We start from the raw sequence: 18339 nt of genomic DNA, 5'->3' as shown, positions 1-18339 counted from the left end.
CCTCTCTCAACTTTTAGGTGAAACTTTAAATGTGCTTACGTCCTTCCTAAAGAAATGAGGGACTGGGTGAGGCAGGAATATCCTCATTTCCCTTTCCTTGTCCAAATATCCTTTGCCCCGAGGGGCTGCACAATGCCTGTCTGCAAGGACAGCTGGATAACATCCACATACAGCACTGTGGGGAGCATTTCCAAAAGCAGCCGAGTGACATAGGTGCTAGTATCATCTTGCAAGACTCATGCTCCTTTGAAATCCTCCGCTCCGCATGACCAAAGGCCTTTAAATATTTTTAAAGCCACTCCAGAGGCACATCAATATTTGGGTAGAGTCAGCCATGTTTTAGACAAATAAAACTGCTTACAGGGACTCTCAGAAACGCCAGAGATCAGCACAGGGTGATGTCTCCCCTGAAGGCTGTTTGTTTGATCTAGTTGATGTTCCAACCCCTCTTGCCTCCTCCCCATGGGCCCCTGAAGTTAAAGCAGTACCATGAGCTGTGGATGCATGTCAGAGCATTTGAATGTTCCCAGTCAGCTTCTTCTTTCTGAAACCTTCTCTGGCAGCTGCTGCACCAAGGCCTCCCCATGCACAGGTTCAGGACAAATGAACCCCTACCTTCACTCTCTTTAGAGAATCACCTCCTCCTACTATTGCATTGTCTGGTACTATGATTTTTTTTCTTCTTATGCAGACAGCAGTATTAAGCCTGACAGAGAATGAATGAATATAAATAAGACAGAACACAAATGGAATATGGAGCACTTCTTCCTAAAATTCTAATGAAAGTGCCTACAGGGAGGTGGCACACACAGCAGATCACGTACATAAACACATCATGTTGGGGAATCGTCTATTTTCACTGAAAAATAGCTCCTATGTAGGCAATTTCCTAAACGTCTATTCAAGTTAATGTTGTATATATTGTCTAGCAATTGTATATAGTAACTGACTTCTCTCTCTTAGAAATGAAGTTGTAGCCAGAGCCCTGGAAGGAGAAAAGAGAGACCTGTTTCTAATGGAGGACAGAGAAAGAGAGACCATGTCTGACCTGTAACCCACCAGATTGTCCCTCCCAAATTTTCTGCTTTCACTCCATGTGGCTTTCCTCTGGGCTTCCCCCAAACGAGAGCGTAACAGAGCATTGACTCCAGAGGCTTACTGAAATGCCTCCTGAAATGCCATTGGCAAAACACAGTGCTCATGTTTATAGGCAAACAATTGCCAGACCCGTGAGGTCCAAGACTGTTCCTGGGTCTCCTCCTACATCTCTGCCTCTCACTTCTCCCTGAACATCTTTCTCAGAGCCCAAGCTGCTGCTGTCCCTATTAGTTCTGCACAACCAATCATAGAACAGCTACAGGCTGCCAAGTTTTTGCAAAAAATCCATCCTTACAGCTAAGGGATGCCAGTTGACGGGTGCTTGGTATGTAACTGCCTTCTCTTCTCCAGCTATCGTGGCAGCCCTGTTTTGGAGTGTGTCCTTGGGGGCAGACAGCAGTGAAATTTTTGCTTCTGTCATGACTGAAGACCTTGTCTTCCCTTCATCTTCATACTATACTCTGTAATCACCTGAGAGCCAAGCATATATGTTTTGTTTTTTTTTTTTTGCTACAATAAAAAACTCAATGCTGCCCTCTGCCAGAAATGTGGTAGCACTGGTCTTGAACTGCTTTTCCTTAATCCGCAAGTGATGCACATTTTTTCTCTGGGCACTGCTCTTACCCACCAACACCCCCCACCACATTTGAGTCACCGGTAAGGCCAAGGAAGTGATCTCCTTGCTTTCTGTAGCACATTCTATGTGCTCAGCTTGTGGCAGTGACAGAGAGTGCATGCCAGCCACCTGGCTATTTACAGTGACTGCAAACTGAAGGAAGGCCTAATGAAAAGAAGACATATTGCTACCCAGGTATAAAAAGAGAAATAGTGCTGTTACTGCCTGTGTTTATTGCAGTTTAAGTGGGAGAATATGTGGTACTCCTTTAAACTCTCATTAAGCTGCCATGCAGGATGACTTGCCATCTCACCAAGCCCAACCCTGTGTGTCTGGGGCATGGCTATAGTGCTGCCCAGACCTCTGCCCAAGGGTGGGTTCAACACAGCAGCAGAATCTATTTATCATAAAGAAATAAAATGCAGCTCTTAATAACATGGCTACCAAATCATAGAATCATTAATATTGGAAAAGACCTTTAAGATCACCTACTGCCAACCCACCCCACCATGCCCAGTGAACACATCCCTCAGTGCCACATCCACACGGTTCTTCAACATCTCCAGGGACAGTGTGACTGCACCACCTCCCTGGGCAGCCTGTGCCACAGCTCTTTCTGAGAAGAAATTCTTCCTATTATCCAGCCTGAACATCCCCTGGTGCAATTTGAGGCCATTCCTTCTTGCCCTGTCACCGTTACCTGGGAGAAGAAGCCGATCCCCACCTCACCACACCTCCTTTCAGGCAGCTGTAGAGAGCGATCAGGTCTCCCCTGAGCCTGCTCTTCTCCAAACTGAACAATCCCAGCTTTCTCAGCCCTCCCCATCAGGTTTGTGTTCCAGACCCCTCACAGTTTCATTGCCCATCTCTGGACAGGCTCCAGGGCCTCAAAGACTGTTTCAGTGAGTGGTGAACAAACCAAGACACCCGGCATGGTCCCAGCACAGTGCCATCACAGGGATGGGATCAGGTTAATTAATTATTCAGGTGAGGCCACAGACTGCAGTTGTGTGGATTTTGAGAGTAATACACACACACTGGGCACCCCACAGCTCCCCGGTGCACATTTGAGACCTTCTCTCCATCACTTTGTCCCACAGGCAGATGAGATTTCTCTGCATCCCAGTGATGGCCAGGAAGGGGCTGGAGAGAGGTATGAACACCTGACCTCCATTCTTCCACCTCCCTAAGAAGCCCCTGCCAAGGCCACCCCCTCAACCCAGATGTCCTTGGGAAAGTGCAGAGGTCTTGGAAAGATATTCCTCAGTGCTGACTAAAGGTTTAACTTGGCTTCACGGTGAGTCACGGAAACTACGGAAAGGCAACTCACCAGGGAAATCAAAAGGAGTAATTAAGAGAACATAGTAATTAAAGATGTATCCTAAGAGATCCTGTACGTGACATCCACACCAGGCAGGGGAGCTTGCTAGGCATGAGAGCTTTCCTTGCCCACTCTGGACTGCAGAAGCTGGGGAGAGATGCAGCCACAAAGTTGCCATGGCTACAGATGCACAAACCTGGGGGCTGGGATCGGCCCTGCCCTGTGCCCAGAGCTCAGCTCCCAGCTGCAGCTGTGTGACTGACCCCGAGCTGTGCAGTGTAAAAAGAAAGAATGCCTGAAAGTCTTAACATCTTCAAGGATAGTGCCGTGCCGTGTGTGGGGAGAAATATACATCATGTTATTGAACTGTAAATGGGAGCACTCATTTTGTGGTCTTCATTCTGTGTCCAAAACTTCTGCTTAGCTTTACTTGTGTCACCTTCTCTCCTACAGGTACCTGCATTCAGCCAGCAGAGATGTGCTAGAAGTAAAATTGTGTGTCTATGTACCAGGAGGGAGTTGTAACACAGGATGGAGTTCTAACACTTGGAGTTCTATCACAGCAAGCCCTCCATACTAATCACTGCACGCTAGCAGAGCATATTAACAGTGCATTAGATTCCATCAAAAGCTGATTTCCTTTGCGTACAAGGTGCCAGACCCAAAAGTATGTGGTCTGATCAGAGTAGAAATGATGGCTGCACAATAACCATTTGAATATACTTTCCATGCTATTTGCTGACATAAATCCTACTGCTAAAAGCATAAGAAACTGCCAAGGGTTTTAACAACATGGTGCTTATTGCACACAGTAAGAAAACTGGATTTCACTGTCTGAATGCTTTCCTAAGGGCATGCTGAGACACAGACAAGTTTTAGGATGGCAGTAGTAGAACGCAACCTCACTTTTCAGGTCCGTGAGCAGATCTGTTTGCTGGGTCTATAAGAACAAACAACTGACCTACGGGTAAGACCAGAGCTGGGTCCTGCCTCTGGCCCAGAGGCTTCCCATCACCATCCTTGTCCCAGGCACCAAGGACACAGTGGAGCAATGCTGCTTTTGTGGCACTGGGGGCTCTTTCCCCCTCTTCCCACAGATATGCATATGGGACAGAACATGATGTGTTCCTTACAGAGCTGTGGCTCCTGGACAGTCAGTAAGCCCTGCTGATGTATGTGGGTGCAGTGTGTTGCAGGCAGGCTGCAGGGAGATGTGGCAGAGCTGGTCCTGGTGAGAAGAGGGAACTAAATGGCAGCTCCTTCTACTCAAATATGGGACCTTTTTTTTCCTTTTCAAAACACAGGTGTTTAATTCCTATTTGTGGCATGAAAGGTAAAACAATTTTCCTTGGCAGCACCAGAAATGCCTGCTATGCAGGTGATAATGGATCGTAACACAGAACAAGCCCAGCTTCCATGACTGCTCTGAGTGTCAGCAAACCTGTTACAACTAGGGGTTTGGAAGCAGTGAATGTTCTGGCAGCATCTGGCTGGAAAGCATTTTAACTGCTGGGCTGGCCCCAGCACTAGCATCACATGAGCCCAAATTAGCGAAGCAGACGTTGTCCTCCCATAGGTGATCACAGTTTAGCCATGACACACTGCTAGATTTCTCCATAAGCAAGCCCTGTTCAGCCATGCACAGGATGCCCTTGTCCCAAAGGGGACAACCCTCACTGCTGTGTCAACTGAAATGGGTGCTAAAAGCTTAACTCACCCACTGGGCTTTTCACTCTGAAAAACGAGGTTTCATAACCAGCCATATCCCAAAGCCAGAATGTTTCTGAGCAGCTTCTTTTTTTCTGGCTACCCAGGCATTTAATTGCACGGTGCATCGAGCTCAGAGCCTGCAGTCCTTGCATGGGTTTTGGTGCTTTCATCAGCCCCGTTGCCTTGCCTAATTGAGATATGGCTTTTCCCTTGAATTGTTGGCATATCAGCAGGGGGCATCACTGCCCGTGGCTGCTTGCTCTCAGAGAGCTGTCTGGGATTACGTTCCTCTAAGAAAACCTGTGCCCATGAACCCACTGAGTGGCTACTGGAGCATGAAGCCCACTCCTCTGGGTGAACCTAATAGGAATTAACAGCCAAAGTGTGACAGCCATAGCTGAGAGAATGGCACCATAACCATTTTGTTAGATATACTCGCTATTTGAAAACATGATCCGTGGCATAAACGTGTCCATAAAGCTCCCTTCAGCAGAGTTAGGATGTTTATAGCTCAGATGAGTTTTCTGTGCAGCTTTTCTACACTAAATATCATTATGTCTCATAACAGAGGATTGAAGAAGAGCAATATAGTCTATGCAAGTTAGGTTAGAAGATAGTAACACATCTCAAGGTTTACACCCAAGAGAACGATTGCAGTTTTCCATTTAAAACACTTAGATTTTGAAAAGAGATGAAATCCATTCACCTTTGAATTTTCAAAAGGTATCAGCACTCAGAGTCTCTCCTCTGGACAGATTTTCTTCTGTAGATCTTTGACTTTGTAACTAATTAAGGCATCTTCAAACATGACCTTCAGCAATACTCTGCCATGGGCTTGTGCTCAGGCTCTGGGTACAGCTCATCCACATGCAGGGGGATCTAAGTGACACTAACATCCTAAAAATGGGACTAACGGGGGCTCTTTGCATACTCTGGTTGTAAAGAGGAGTGAATTTAAAATCAAAGCTGGAATTCATCTTTGACCCAAAATGAGATTTTAATGCCTTGGCTTTACTGAAGATTTCTATTAAAGCCATGGGACAAAAAATGCTAATCCAATACTTTTCATCTTTTTGGAATCTGTTTGGAACATCTCATTCCCCAGCTATACCCTGGGGTTGTTCTGGGCAGAAGGACGCTCCGCAAGACAGACTGAACAGATGGCCCCATGTGTCTGTAAACAGCTGTGTATTTAGCCAGGAGCCACTACTGAAGAGCTAGAATTACTTCTGTTGTGTTGCCTTCTCTATGGAGCAGCTTAATCATTCACTCCAAGAAGGAGTACAGGAGAAAAGCCCCTGCCGTGATGTCAGATCTGCATCACGTGGGAGAAAAGGGCAAGGGACTGTGCCATCCCTCAGACTGGAATGCAGCTGGGAGCACCAGCCTCACTGAGGGAGCAGCATCAGAAAAAAAGCCTTCAGGCCTCCTTACCTGGTGTGCTTTCCAAGAAAGGAGCCAGCACTATCTGACTTGGGAAGAGATACAAGAAAGCTCAGTACTGATGCTATGAAGGTTAGTTTTGTCAGGCAGTGAGCTTTTGAACGCTTAAAATGCTATGTTGCTGGTGAATGTAACTCTTGGCTGTGCTAACTTTCCATACGGCAGTGACCTCTTTCAGGCTGATAATAAAGAAAGCCAACGATCAACCTACATTTGCAAAGAATTTGCATGTGTAAATCAAGCACAAAGGAAAGAATCCACTTCCCATGTGTCAGTTTGCATGTTTACTGCATAGCATATGTCCCACACCAAGAATTACTCATTCCTGGCCGCATTCATGCCCACAAAGCACAGCAATTGGAATTGCACTTTCTAAAGTCCAATACGTCACCTTGCACAGTCACAGAATCATAGAATCATAGAATATCCCCAGTTGGAAGGGACTTACAAGGATCATCAAATCCAGCAATCCACATGCTTTCTGCCAAGCTCACCTGTGCAGAACTGCTTTAGATGAAACCTATGAGATGTCACACCAGCTGTCAGGTCTGACTTTAATGAGAGCATTCCTTTACAAGATGCATAATTTTTGCATGTGGAAAAAGCTTTAAAGATGTTTCACCACTGGGTGCAACTGCCTAAGCTCATCGCTGTGCAGTGTGCAGACGTTCTTTTGATGCAACCTTTTTCTACTCCACACTGCAGGTTAGTTAGGTTCTCTGTGAAGAAAACAGAGAGATACCCAGTGGGGGCCTGAAGTACTGTGTGTTTGCTGTCATCTATCTCGCTCATTGGAGTATTGCACGAGCCCATGTGTCTGTGAGTTGTTTTTATCATCATTTGATGCAGTTGCTGGCTGTAGAAAATCAAAGAATCAAGGAGAGAGGGCAGATTTGAAATCCACAATTGAAATCCAAATGCCACAACAGGAAGAGCTTAATTCTATAGATCATTTCAGGCGTGAAGCAGAAGGTGACCCTGCGGAAATCATTTTAATAACATGAATGAGATGGGATGTGGCATCTGTAAGTGAGGGAGAAGGGAGAAGGTAGCCCTCCTTCCCTGGGGGCTCTGGCTGCTTAATCTGGAGATGGTTTTTCCATCAGTGCAAAGCACGGGATGGGAGGGCTGGGCTTTGTCAGGAGAATGCTGCTGACTAAAAGCTGCCCTCCCATGAAATTAACATGAGGAGATGAACACTGTGCCTCAAATACATGGATAAAAATGCCCCCAAAATGGGCACGCTTCTGAGTTAGCATCAGCTGGACAGGCAGGACAGCCAGCTCCACCACTTCCTAACAGCCTGGTCTCCAGTGAGGAGACAAAGTGCAGAGAGAGAATTTGCCTCGTCGTCATTAAAGAAAGGTAACAAAATTTAAGCTATGGATTGTATGCTGGGAAAAGTTTCACATCATGTGAAAAGCACTGTCACAGCTCAGCCATCAGGTGAAGCAGGAATGATAATCCATGTACAGATCTCAAACCTTTTCTATGGAAGTATGAGATATAAAACTGCTTTTCTTACTCCTAAAATAACTTCCTAAAAAGAGGACACATGCTATCAAACTATTAATGAATGAAGGGCACCATAGCTCTGCCGAAGGCATTCAGGAGACCTGCAACAGAAACATTCTTAAAAGGCAAAAAGGAAATTCTCTCCTGTGGGTTGGCTTAGCACCAATGTCAGCAGTCACTGACTTCAGACAGGTGACATGAAGGAGATGGTTGAAGAGAGTCGCCAAAGGACTGCTCAGCTCAGTGGATTTCAGATGTCAGCAGCTTAAACTCTAGCATACGAGCTAGTTTCAAACCCAGTGACACGGCCACCTGTTCAAATTAGGCATCCTGAAACACATTCTAGCCTCAAGCAATAAATATTTCCCTGAGAGTACAGATGGAAACTTAGGAGCCACAGCACAGGCACAAAAAAAATGTATGGCAAATATTCTACTGACCACAAGTTGGCAGAAAGAACTGTTAGAAATCCTATCCTTAAAGAGCTCAAGGATAAAGGAAAGAAATGCTTGGGAACAAGAGATGGAATATTTGAAAGTAGAGGATGTCGCATCAGTATTTGCCATCAACAGCTTGATGAGTTAACTGCTTTTTGATTTTGTTACAAACACACACAGAAATAAAGTGAAGACTTTGTTTTGTTATTTTATTAAAGAACAAATGACACTTAAATTCACCACTTGCTAAAGTTGTTAGTTTTGACAAGCAGTGGGTACCCCCATGGTACTGAAGCCCAGCTGACTTGTCACCTTGGCACTTTTAGCCATGTAAATACTGTTTACATACCACAGTAATGGTATTTCATTTCGTTTGCAAAATCAGGTGCCTAAGGTTTGGTAAGGACACAGCTGCAGCCTTATTCATCCCCTTGTGTGTATAGAAAGGAATCAGTTTGTATGTATGAGCAGCTTATAGGAAGTGGGAGGAGGAATGGATAAATGGACAAGGATAACCACAACATGAACTGTTAAATTATACTTCCTCATACTTCCCCCTAGCTCTGACACCATGTTTGCATGGGACTCAAGCCCACCTCCTCCCATTTCCTACCACAGTTCTCCACCTCAGCAGTCAGCCATATCCCAGTGCTGTTATTTACAGCAGGCAGATTACAGAGCACCAGAAATAGCAAAGCATCATCCATTCAGTCGCTGAGCAATGTGAGGTACTAAGAATGATGAATCCTTCCTACCCAGACAAGAAATGATTGATTTGAATAATTGCCTGAGAATATTCACATGACACTCAAACACAGTCGCTGTCATGATTACCAATGTCTCTGTTCCTCACAGTGAGTCTATAATTGGCATAAGTGTCTCAGATAATTTATACAGCAACACGATTTTCACACTTACCCAGTTCTGGATAGTTGCTAATATTTCAAGTGACAGTCACTTTATCATACAAAGGGAGCTTTCACAAGCTTTTGGCACATCTATTGATGCCGACTGTCACTGAATTTCTCCATTTCCCTGTCTTTTTTGTTCATTGTCACTAGTAACTACCTATTTCTTCTTTGTGTCGTGGAGATTAGACATGGTATTAGGTCAGTACAAGTCTTTTCCTTTATTTAAGAGAAAGACCTATTTGCCAGTTCATACACAAATCTGGTTATGATTCTGTTAACAGGGAAAATTCCTTGTTTCTCAAGTCCTCCTAAATGACTAGGTAAACAAAGGAAGTATTTGCTTACTTAACAGGTCTCTATCCCCCTAAGAAGAAGGCTACTTCAAAACTAATTAGGTGCTGTTGCCACTCCATGGTGAGCAGGAAAAGAGCTGCTCTCCCTTCAGCTCTGCTGTCTCTCCAGCCGCATGTTGTTCTCGTCACTGAGATCTGATTGCTGGGGAAGAAAACAAGGCTGTTCTCTCTGGTTTGTTCTCTCTAGATTGGCCTCTAACTGAACTACTGGATAGCCCAAACTGACACTCTTAGAAGTTCTTCCAGTCTCTCTATAGACACCATATTTGCTTTAACAGCGCATGTACGCTTTTTACTTCATCTTAACTGGCATTCAAGAAGCAAAGCCTTAAACTTCCTTGGCAACACCAGCAATTTCCTTGGCTTGCAGAGCAAATCATGGGGATCCCAGTTGCCTTTCTGGGGCACTCAGTACCCTCCCCAGCACACACACCACTCACTTCAGGGCAGTGCTGCACAGCAGCCATGGCAGATTCTTGATTTCATTTCTTCATTCTTGCATGTACTAGGTATCAGCATATGAAAAACTGCTACTGGGGCTAAGTACTCATCATGCTACAACTATTACTGACTGTCAGGTTCATCAGAGAGTGGGGTGGCTGCTTGGATTTTTGAAATAAGAGACATTTTAATGAATTTGGCTCTTTGGAGGGAACAAAGTGTCTATCCCGTCCATACACATTCAGATACCTGCAGCAAAATGATATTAATATGCATCAATCCTTTAGCAAATTACACGAATCTGTAAGAGGGCTTTGAGGCATGTAGCATTTCCAAAATCCTTAGTTCTGCTCTTTCTTCTGTCTGCATTTTGAATTCGCCGAGCAAATGTGTGGAGCCCTTAGTCCCAAATGGTTTCACTGACGTTTTTGGCTGAAGCAGAGCTCTTTGGCAGGATGATCAGGCAGCAGCACAGTCCACGGATGTTGCCTATTACCTTTTGCAAGACTTGAATCACTGATGCTAATCCAAAATTATTTGAGTTTTATATACAGACTGGCTGCCCCATAGGCTCTGTTGAGCTGTGACTACACAAGCTGCCACATCCCTTGGTTTAATCCACGTCCACCCAGCTAATTATTTACAAAATTCATATTTAAAAAATCCAGGTGGCTCAAACCCAGCAAGTTTCTGGCAGCAACATGTGTGAATGGTTCTCTCTTTCCTGGCATATAAATGTTAACAGCTCAAGTGCCCACCAAATGCATATTTGTGCAGCACGAATGGAAATGGTAAAAACTAACAGAGAGCAGAGGCAGTAGAGAAGGCAAACAGACCAAAGAGCTGAGGCAACACTGCCCAGAAGCACATACCAGAGTGCTCTGTAGCACCAATTGGACATACATGAACGTTGCCAAAGAGAAATGTGTCATTTACAACTCACTAAGCTCCTCTCCGTGCTCCTGCAGGTAGCTGACTTGCTTTGCAGCACGGTCCTTCAGACATGTGGGGGTGCAAGCAGCTTGAACACAAGGGCTGCCTGCTCTGTCAGATCATAATGGTGTTGTCCTTGCAGCCTGGCTAGGTTCTCTCTGAAAAATCAACACACAATAGCACATAAAAAACCTAAAGGCAGCCTTCTCTTCCTCTCCCACATCTGGCAACTGTCCATCTAAATTTTCCAGCTGCTGACGCATCTGTCCTCCAAGGGCTGTGCCACCACATCCAGCCACCAAGCCCCATTCCCTGCAGAGGTCAGTCCTGTCCAGATAATGGATCATGCCTCAGGAAGAAAGCAGAGAGCACTTATAGCTCTCAATTAGAGTGCAGGGAGTTGCAAAACTAGTGGTTTAGGCATCTACAAAGGCACCTGTTTGGTTTTATGAGTGGTGCATTTATAAACTGCTTTGATTTCCTCTTGATGGACTGTCTTAATGTTAGCTACCCCTAGCCTGAGGCAAAGCAAGAGCCTTCCTTCCCAGTCACAACAGAGAAGCTGATAGATCTGGATGACTTCATTTGATCAAGGCTGGGAGTGCTGCAGTCCAGCTTGCTGATGTTCATGAGCAGGAACATCACACAGCAGTGTCTCTGCTGGAAGGAGGTAGCTTCTCATATCAAGCGCTCTGTTATTTTCTCATTAAAAGAAGTTGCACACACAAAGGGAGCTATAAAGAAAAGGCAAAGCGTGAGGATGCATGAAACCAAAACATTTCAAAGTTTGCTTATGTTGAGGCTATTGCTTTGTCTACTAGTCTGTAAAAGTTGGCTCAGCAGTTCTAGCTCCTTATCGTGGGTCCACCCTCCACTTGTATCCTGAAAGCTGATTTGTTCCTTGACAGTCCTGTTGGGCAAGTAGGGCCATGGACGTGCACAGTGCCATGCTGGATCTCAAGCGCAAGCCAGGCCTCTGGCTGCCATCACACTGAGCGAGGGTGTCCCATAGGTCCCATGTCACATCTACCAGCTCTGCACTGACATCTCAGGCAGACAAAGCTGCCTAAAATGGCACCATATGCCCATGTCTGGGCACCATGTGTGACTGGCTCTGCTACATCCATGCTGCTTTCACTAGGCACTCCCTGTAAAGCCCATATAGTATGGAGAACACCCCTCATCTCCTCACAGGTGATAGAATTAAACATCCTATCAAGTCGCTCTACAAACTCAATATTCCAGGAATAATGAAAGAACAATTTTGCATGAAAAGCTTATCGAATTATACTCGCTTTCCATTGCAAATTATCCTGAAACAGATATGGCAGTAAATCACCACAACCCTATGAATTTCACACAAACATCTCAGACTATCTATACTGGTCGAGCTTTTTATTTCTGAACTATGTCTGTGTCTGTGGCCATTCCTGGTCTGAGATAGGAGCACTCTGAGTCATTAAGGCTGGGATGCAACTCACAAACCTAATGAGAAGCTCAGCAGATGGGATGTCTTGCAATGGATGCTGCTAGTGCAATAGTTGCTGGACAAACTCAGGAAAACAAACCTCAAAAGCCAGTCAGTCCACAGGAGTCTGACACTGAAATACATAGAGTTTTCAGTGAAATTAGTGCATAAGCTCCATTATCAATACCAGACAATTAGGAAAAATAAAAATAAAAACATGAAGAGAACCCAGCAAAACGTACAGCTGCCCTCAGCGCTGGGGCGGGGCCTACAGAGCCACGAACTACAGCTCCCACAAAGCCTTGCGCCGCGCCGCGCCTGCGCCATAGTCCCGCTCACAGCCCACGGCGGGCGAGGGGCTGCCCGTCTCCTCTCCCACCTTCCCCCCGCCTCCCGCCGCCGCCGGAGGAGGCGGTAGTGGCGGCGCGGCGGGGCCGGCCGGGTGCAGCCGTCGGTGCCGCGAGCGTCAGGTGAGCGGGCGCGACGGGGCCGGGCCGCAGGGGGGCGCCATTGCGGGGGGCGCCGCGGGCCGGGTTTCTCTGGCGGGCGGCTCTCGGGGGGAAGGCAGGAGAACGGGGCGGGGGTGCGGGGTGCCGCTCCTTCCATGTGCTGATGGGTGGGGAGGGGCAGAGGGAGAAGCCGACATTGGGGTTGCACAGGGCGAACGCGGAGGCATGGATCGTGGAGAGTTTTCTGCTTCCAAGGCGGGAGCGAAAGTAGCCGGAGGGCTTGGCTGGGAGAGGGCGTTGATGAGTGCATATGGGGAGAGCGGTGTGCTCGGGACAGGCTGCCGTGGGAGCCGTGCGATTACAGCCCTAATGACCTCCTTAGAGCTCAGGTGCAGCAGGATTGGGCTTACCGGGTCCAGCAAGGATGTAATTATGTTCTCTTGACAATGCTCACTGGTGCCCGAGTGCCTCGGGAGTCCCCTGTATACCTGCCTGCAGCTTCGTAAGCTCACCAGCCCTTCTAGGTTGGCCCCAGTTAACGTGCGTGCTGAATTAATTGCCTCCTGCCCCTTTCAAATACCGCGTGCTGACTAAGCACGGTGGGAAAGTTTTCACGGCGTGTGTCAGTGTGGGATGCGTTACAGCTGCACGCTCTGAGCTCTGGCTCAGCGGTCTGCTTGTGGTCACCGCGTGCCCTGGCTTTCTCCTGTCCCCTCTGGGTTAGCCCAGCGCCTATGTGTGCTGTGAGGATAATGGCTGCTGCCTCAGCAACGTGTGGAGAGGCGCTCTGCTCTGGTGCTGATCATAATGACTGTATCTGAACAACTGGTGAACGCGAGGGAACATATTGGTGTTTTCACACCAGCACCGTAGTTGGATAACTATTGACAAATGCTGACTTTATCACGGTGATTGCTGATTCGGGAGGATCTGTTGAGTTTGGTAATATAGCAGTAACGGCGCCTTTTAATAGCAGTCTCCAACTCTTAAAACGGTTGAGCTGATGGATCGGCTTCTGTTAGCCTTCCTGAGCTGAGAACCAGAAGAGCTCTCCTCTGGGATGACCTTCTTTCCCAAGCACATGGGATGTATGCTAACACGTTGGCTGAAAAACAGGGTGTTCATTTTGCAATGTCACTTTCTGAAGCGTGGTGGATACCAAATGCAGAGCTCAGCATAGGATTCCTGCTTTGCAGTCTGCGTCTTTGCAGAAGCACATTGTGAACGGTTTGTGATTCCAAGGTGGCAGTTTTACTTGGTCTTCCCTTTGTGTTTAACTAAGTATCATAAAAGCTGGCGTTGAGCCAGTTTGTGAAGTGTGCTATGAACAGACCCTGGGTACCAGCTTAATGTTTGGGGATTATTTACCTGGAGCCCACTATCTGTTAAGCAGTGCACAGAATGGAAGGAATATACTCAAGTCTTTTCCTGGTTATATTTTCAAGCTCGCTGTGAACTTGTTAAGGTGCTCTTAAATCATCTGACAATTGGGCATTCTCGTTCTCATTGTTCTGCAATAAATGTTACTTTGAAGTCTTCTGTAAGTGCTGTTGGTTTGAACAGGTCTGGTTGACAGCAGCCCATGTTCACTTACTGTTCCCTAGGGTTTTCTTTCAGCAGATTTATATCTGGCTGGTGCTTTGACATAGAGAGGCCTTTGAGAAGTGTTTTAAAACGTACAGTGTTAAGAGATCCTGCACTCATCGTTTTACTCAAATAAACAGAGCCGTGGATAACTTCTCTCAGCAAAAGACCAGTTTTCTGTTCAGCATGGCTTTTGCAACCAGAGCCTCTCCAGGTTGTGGAAGAGCAGATTTTTCTAGGAAGTAGTGGAGAGAGGCAGGAAGAATCGTGAAAAGGAAAGCAATAAGCCACGGAGCTCGAATCCCATCACCTGTCAGAGGTTCTCAGCTGTGCAAAAAGAATTTTGCCCTCTCTATGGTCATCACCCAGGAGCACTGCAGAATTGAGACGTGTGGTTCAAGGTGGTGGGCAGAGTGGGTTTGTGGGCCAATAAAGCTTGGGGACGTGTGGGCTAGGAAGGGTTGTAATGGGCACCAATAATCACAGAATCACTGAATCATTAAGGTTGGAAAAGCCCTCTAAGATCACCTAGTCCAGCTGCCAACATGTCCCCACCATGCCCACTGACGACGTCGCTCAGTGCCACATCCACACAGTTCTTCAACACCTCCAGGGATGGTGACTGCACCACCTCCCTGGGCAGCCTGTGCCTCACAGCTTTGCTGCTCTTCTCTGGGCATGCTCCAGGACATCAGTGTCTCATAGTGAGGGGCCCAAATCTGAACACAGCATTTGAGGTGCAGCCTCCCCAATGCCAAGCACAGAGGGATGATCACCTCCCTGCTCCTGCAGGCTGTGCTATTTCTGATACAAGCCAGGATGCTGTTGGCCGCCTTTGCTGCCTGAGCACACTACTGGCTCATGTGCAGCTGGTTGTCCTTTAGCATGCCCAGATCCTTTTCCTTGTGCAGCTTTTCAGCCACTCTGCCCCATGTAGTGTTGCATGGGGTTGCTGTGACCAACATGCAGGATCCACACTTGGTCTTGTTAAAGCTCATATGGTTGGCCTCAGGCCATTGATCTGAACTGCCCGGATCCTTGGTAGGGCCTTCTTACCTTCAAGCAGATCAACAGTTCTTCCCAACTTGTTGTCTTCTGCAAAATTACTGAGGGTGCACTCAATCCCCTTTTTCAGATCATCAGTAAGATGAGATTTTAAACAGTACTGGCCTCAGTATTCATGCCTGAGGAACAACATTCATGACCGGTCACTAGATGGATTTAACTCCATTCACAATACTTCCTTCATTTTCTGCCCACCCTCCAGAGGCAGCAGAGCTTGAGGGGACTTTGCCTAGTTGGCACAAAGTGCTGGCTGAGGGTTCCTGGCTTGGCTTAGCCAGATGGATGCATGCCACAGGGACTCTTCTCCTCTAGACCTTCTCCTGCATTAGGATGTGCTCTTTCCTACATCATCAGCTCCCACACCTTCCTGCCTCCATCCTTGAAGCTGCCTCTCCCCACGCAGGTTTCTTTCCTTACCCATGAAGCATGCAGGCCAGCCTGGCTGTGCAGGCAGCAGAGAGGCGGCCGCTCGCATTCAGTCACGTGAGGCAGCCCTCAGCTCTGTCCGTGCTTGGAGCTGTGAACATGGCATTGAACTCAGCATGGTGGAATTTAAGCTGTGAGTTTTCGAAGGCAATTACTGGACACAGGCAGGGTCTGATGAGCTTGGGTTTCATTAGCTGTCTCCTGGGAGTGCCGAGCCACACCACTCACTCACCTTTGCGGAGATCAGATTCTCTTCTGTGATGCTATTAGATGTTTTCAAAAATAGCTCCATCAATCTGCTTTAAAAGAACCGGTCTGCTCTGATAAAAGTGCCTGCTGGTGCTTCGCCAGATATGGGCTTGTCACTTTTCCTCCTGTCACACATGCAACTTCTGTCCTATATAAAGAACAGCTTAAAAGAGACTGCAAAATGACCACCAGCCTAATGTAAAGATTTACTTTGTGTCTATGCATATAATCTATAATTATTTCATTGCACACTGGGAAGCAACCAAACAAATAATACAAAACAATTTCAATCTTTCTGAGGATCTGGAAAGTAGATGCGTGTTTGTGCATACCAGTAGTTTCAGAATGGAGCTGCAGTTGCATGGCATACCTAGTAACTCCATTTGTATTGGTATATGCAACAGCAATATTCTAATTTACTCATTTCTTTGATGCTGTCTGAGCAGATGGTATTTTTGAAAAGGTCTATTAATTCTGTGAGAATTTGATAATGGCTAATTGCTGGGGGATCAGAAGTGAGCGGCAGTCAAAGCGAGCTCCTGACTTCTTCCTGCTCCGCAGCCTCATTTGTAAGCTGCTCTCCTCGCAGCAATCCTTGCTCAAGAGTATTCACCAGTGTCCTCAGCGTGAATTGGGGGCTTGTTGATAGCTCTTGATTAATTGAACTGTGCTCCATGAACAAGTCACATGCTATCACAGGGAAGAGTGAGGGGAAGGTCACATCCTGTAGGACCAAGTACATTGGGAATTTTCATCAGAGAGCCCTTTGCTCTTTGCCTCTTTATCGCTTGCTTCTCATTCCTTTCCTTTTTTCATTTTCCTTTCTATGTCTCTCTCTGTCACCTTGCCTCTCATTTAGGTCTGTGTTCTTTGAGCGCCTACCTGAGTGTTTGTAGCAGGGGTCACAAGTGCTCTAACATCAAAGGATCGCGTTTCAGAATTACAACTTTTCCTTTGAACAAGCAGGAAAAAAGGTTCCTGGTTACTATGGCGATGAGTGCTATAGAAGTGCCTATAAATAAATAACGTAAACAGCTGATTGTTGGACTTTGGTTTGCAGTGTTTTTGCTCTGCTAATCAGATAATTAAATATCAAAATAGAAGGAGGTGATATTTCACCAGTTTTACTACACAGATAATGTTTTTGTGCCTTCACCTTTACAGTGCTCCTGCTGAAAACATTTAAATGGCATGTTGTTTTGTTCTACCTCTAGAAATTTGATGTTTTGGAAAATCTTAGTCCAGTATTTATGGAAAGCCTTCCAAGCGTTAAAAAGGTGGTATCCATTTTACATACACTTTGGCTAAATGCCTGTTCATATCTCTAAGAAACTATTATATGTTGTCACAACGCTTATATTCCATTCTGGAGTGTCAGAAAATGTAATTATGTTCCTCTGCAGTATTTGAAACCCCACTAGTATACAACAGCAAAACTTAAAGACTGTATAATGGAAATAAACTCTTCAGGGGAAAGAAAATGGTTGTTTCAAATACACAAAAATAGGTACTTGACTAAATGCCTTTTACTTCAGAGCTTGTGTAACTGTGAGGACAGGGATGCTTCATATTTTTTTTAAACATGGTTAAACACAGTTGCTTTTCGAAGAGCAAAGTATACGTTTGCAGTGTGTAATGAAGGCAGGGAAATACCTGGGCAGTAACAGGCCTAACGAAGTAGGAGGCATTACTTTCGCAGCAGCCCTTGTACAAGAGCAACGTGGAGTTGGGTAGGGTGGGGAATGGGAGTGGGTTAAAAGTCTGCAGGTACTTGCAAGCTGAACGGCTTGGGTTTGGTGTAACTAGAGACCATGCAGATGCTGGAGCAGGGCCTGGCTCCCAAAACATTAAGAGTTTTCTCAGTTGGAAATCATCATCATTACTAGAATGTACTGCTTTTAATAGTGACATATTTATTTAGACGCCTCCTCTTAGGGTAGGAGGACGAAGCATGCATATTGCTATTAATGACAGGACAAGCTGGTGAGGACAAGAGGTGGAGCTGTTGCTTGTCTCATTGCCTGGAACGGGTAGGATAAAAGGGGAAACAGTGCATATACCAAATCTTTTTTTTTTCTTCTGGTTGGAGCTGTTTGGTTTCTACTCTGCATGTGTCTGCTTTTTCCTTCATAGGCGTTTTCTTCTTCTTCTTCTTCTTTTTCTTTTTTCTTTTTTTTTTTTTTTTTTGTCTTATTTTCTTTCAATCGTTGGATATGATCCAACACCATCTGTTGAAATTTGTCGATGTCACATCTGGGTATTCTGATGTATTGCCTATCAAGTTATATTGTGTGTTCAGATGAGTTTCTCGTATGATGCT

General features: G+C 46.0%; 1 protein-coding gene across 3 annotated transcripts in view; it reads left to right on the top strand.

The window, feature by feature from the left end:
* The window catches only part of POMGNT2 (protein O-linked mannose N-acetylglucosaminyltransferase 2 (beta 1,4-)), an 85863-nt gene that overhangs the window by 41179 nt on the left and 26345 nt on the right, over positions 1–18339 (top strand). The window contains exon 3 of one of the 3 annotated variants that reach the window (XR_006168532.1): positions 964–1264. The exons of 1 other annotated variant lie outside the window; for it this stretch is intronic. The gene's annotated coding sequence lies outside the window, so the exon portion shown is untranslated. Of the gene's footprint in view, positions 1–963; positions 1265–12660; positions 12717–18339 lie in introns of those variants that run through there. One more of the 3 variants, XM_042817123.1, reaches the window with a different exon arrangement.

Source organism: Centrocercus urophasianus, unplaced genomic scaffold, assembly GCF_019232065.1.
Source record: "Centrocercus urophasianus isolate 14NV4802_14NV808 unplaced genomic scaffold, USGS_Curo_1.0 seq_16, whole genome shotgun sequence".
Lineage (NCBI taxonomy): Eukaryota > Metazoa > Chordata > Aves > Galliformes > Phasianidae > Centrocercus > Centrocercus urophasianus.
Note: the sequence above shows the minus strand (reverse complement) of the source record. Positions and strands in the feature narration are given on the sequence as shown.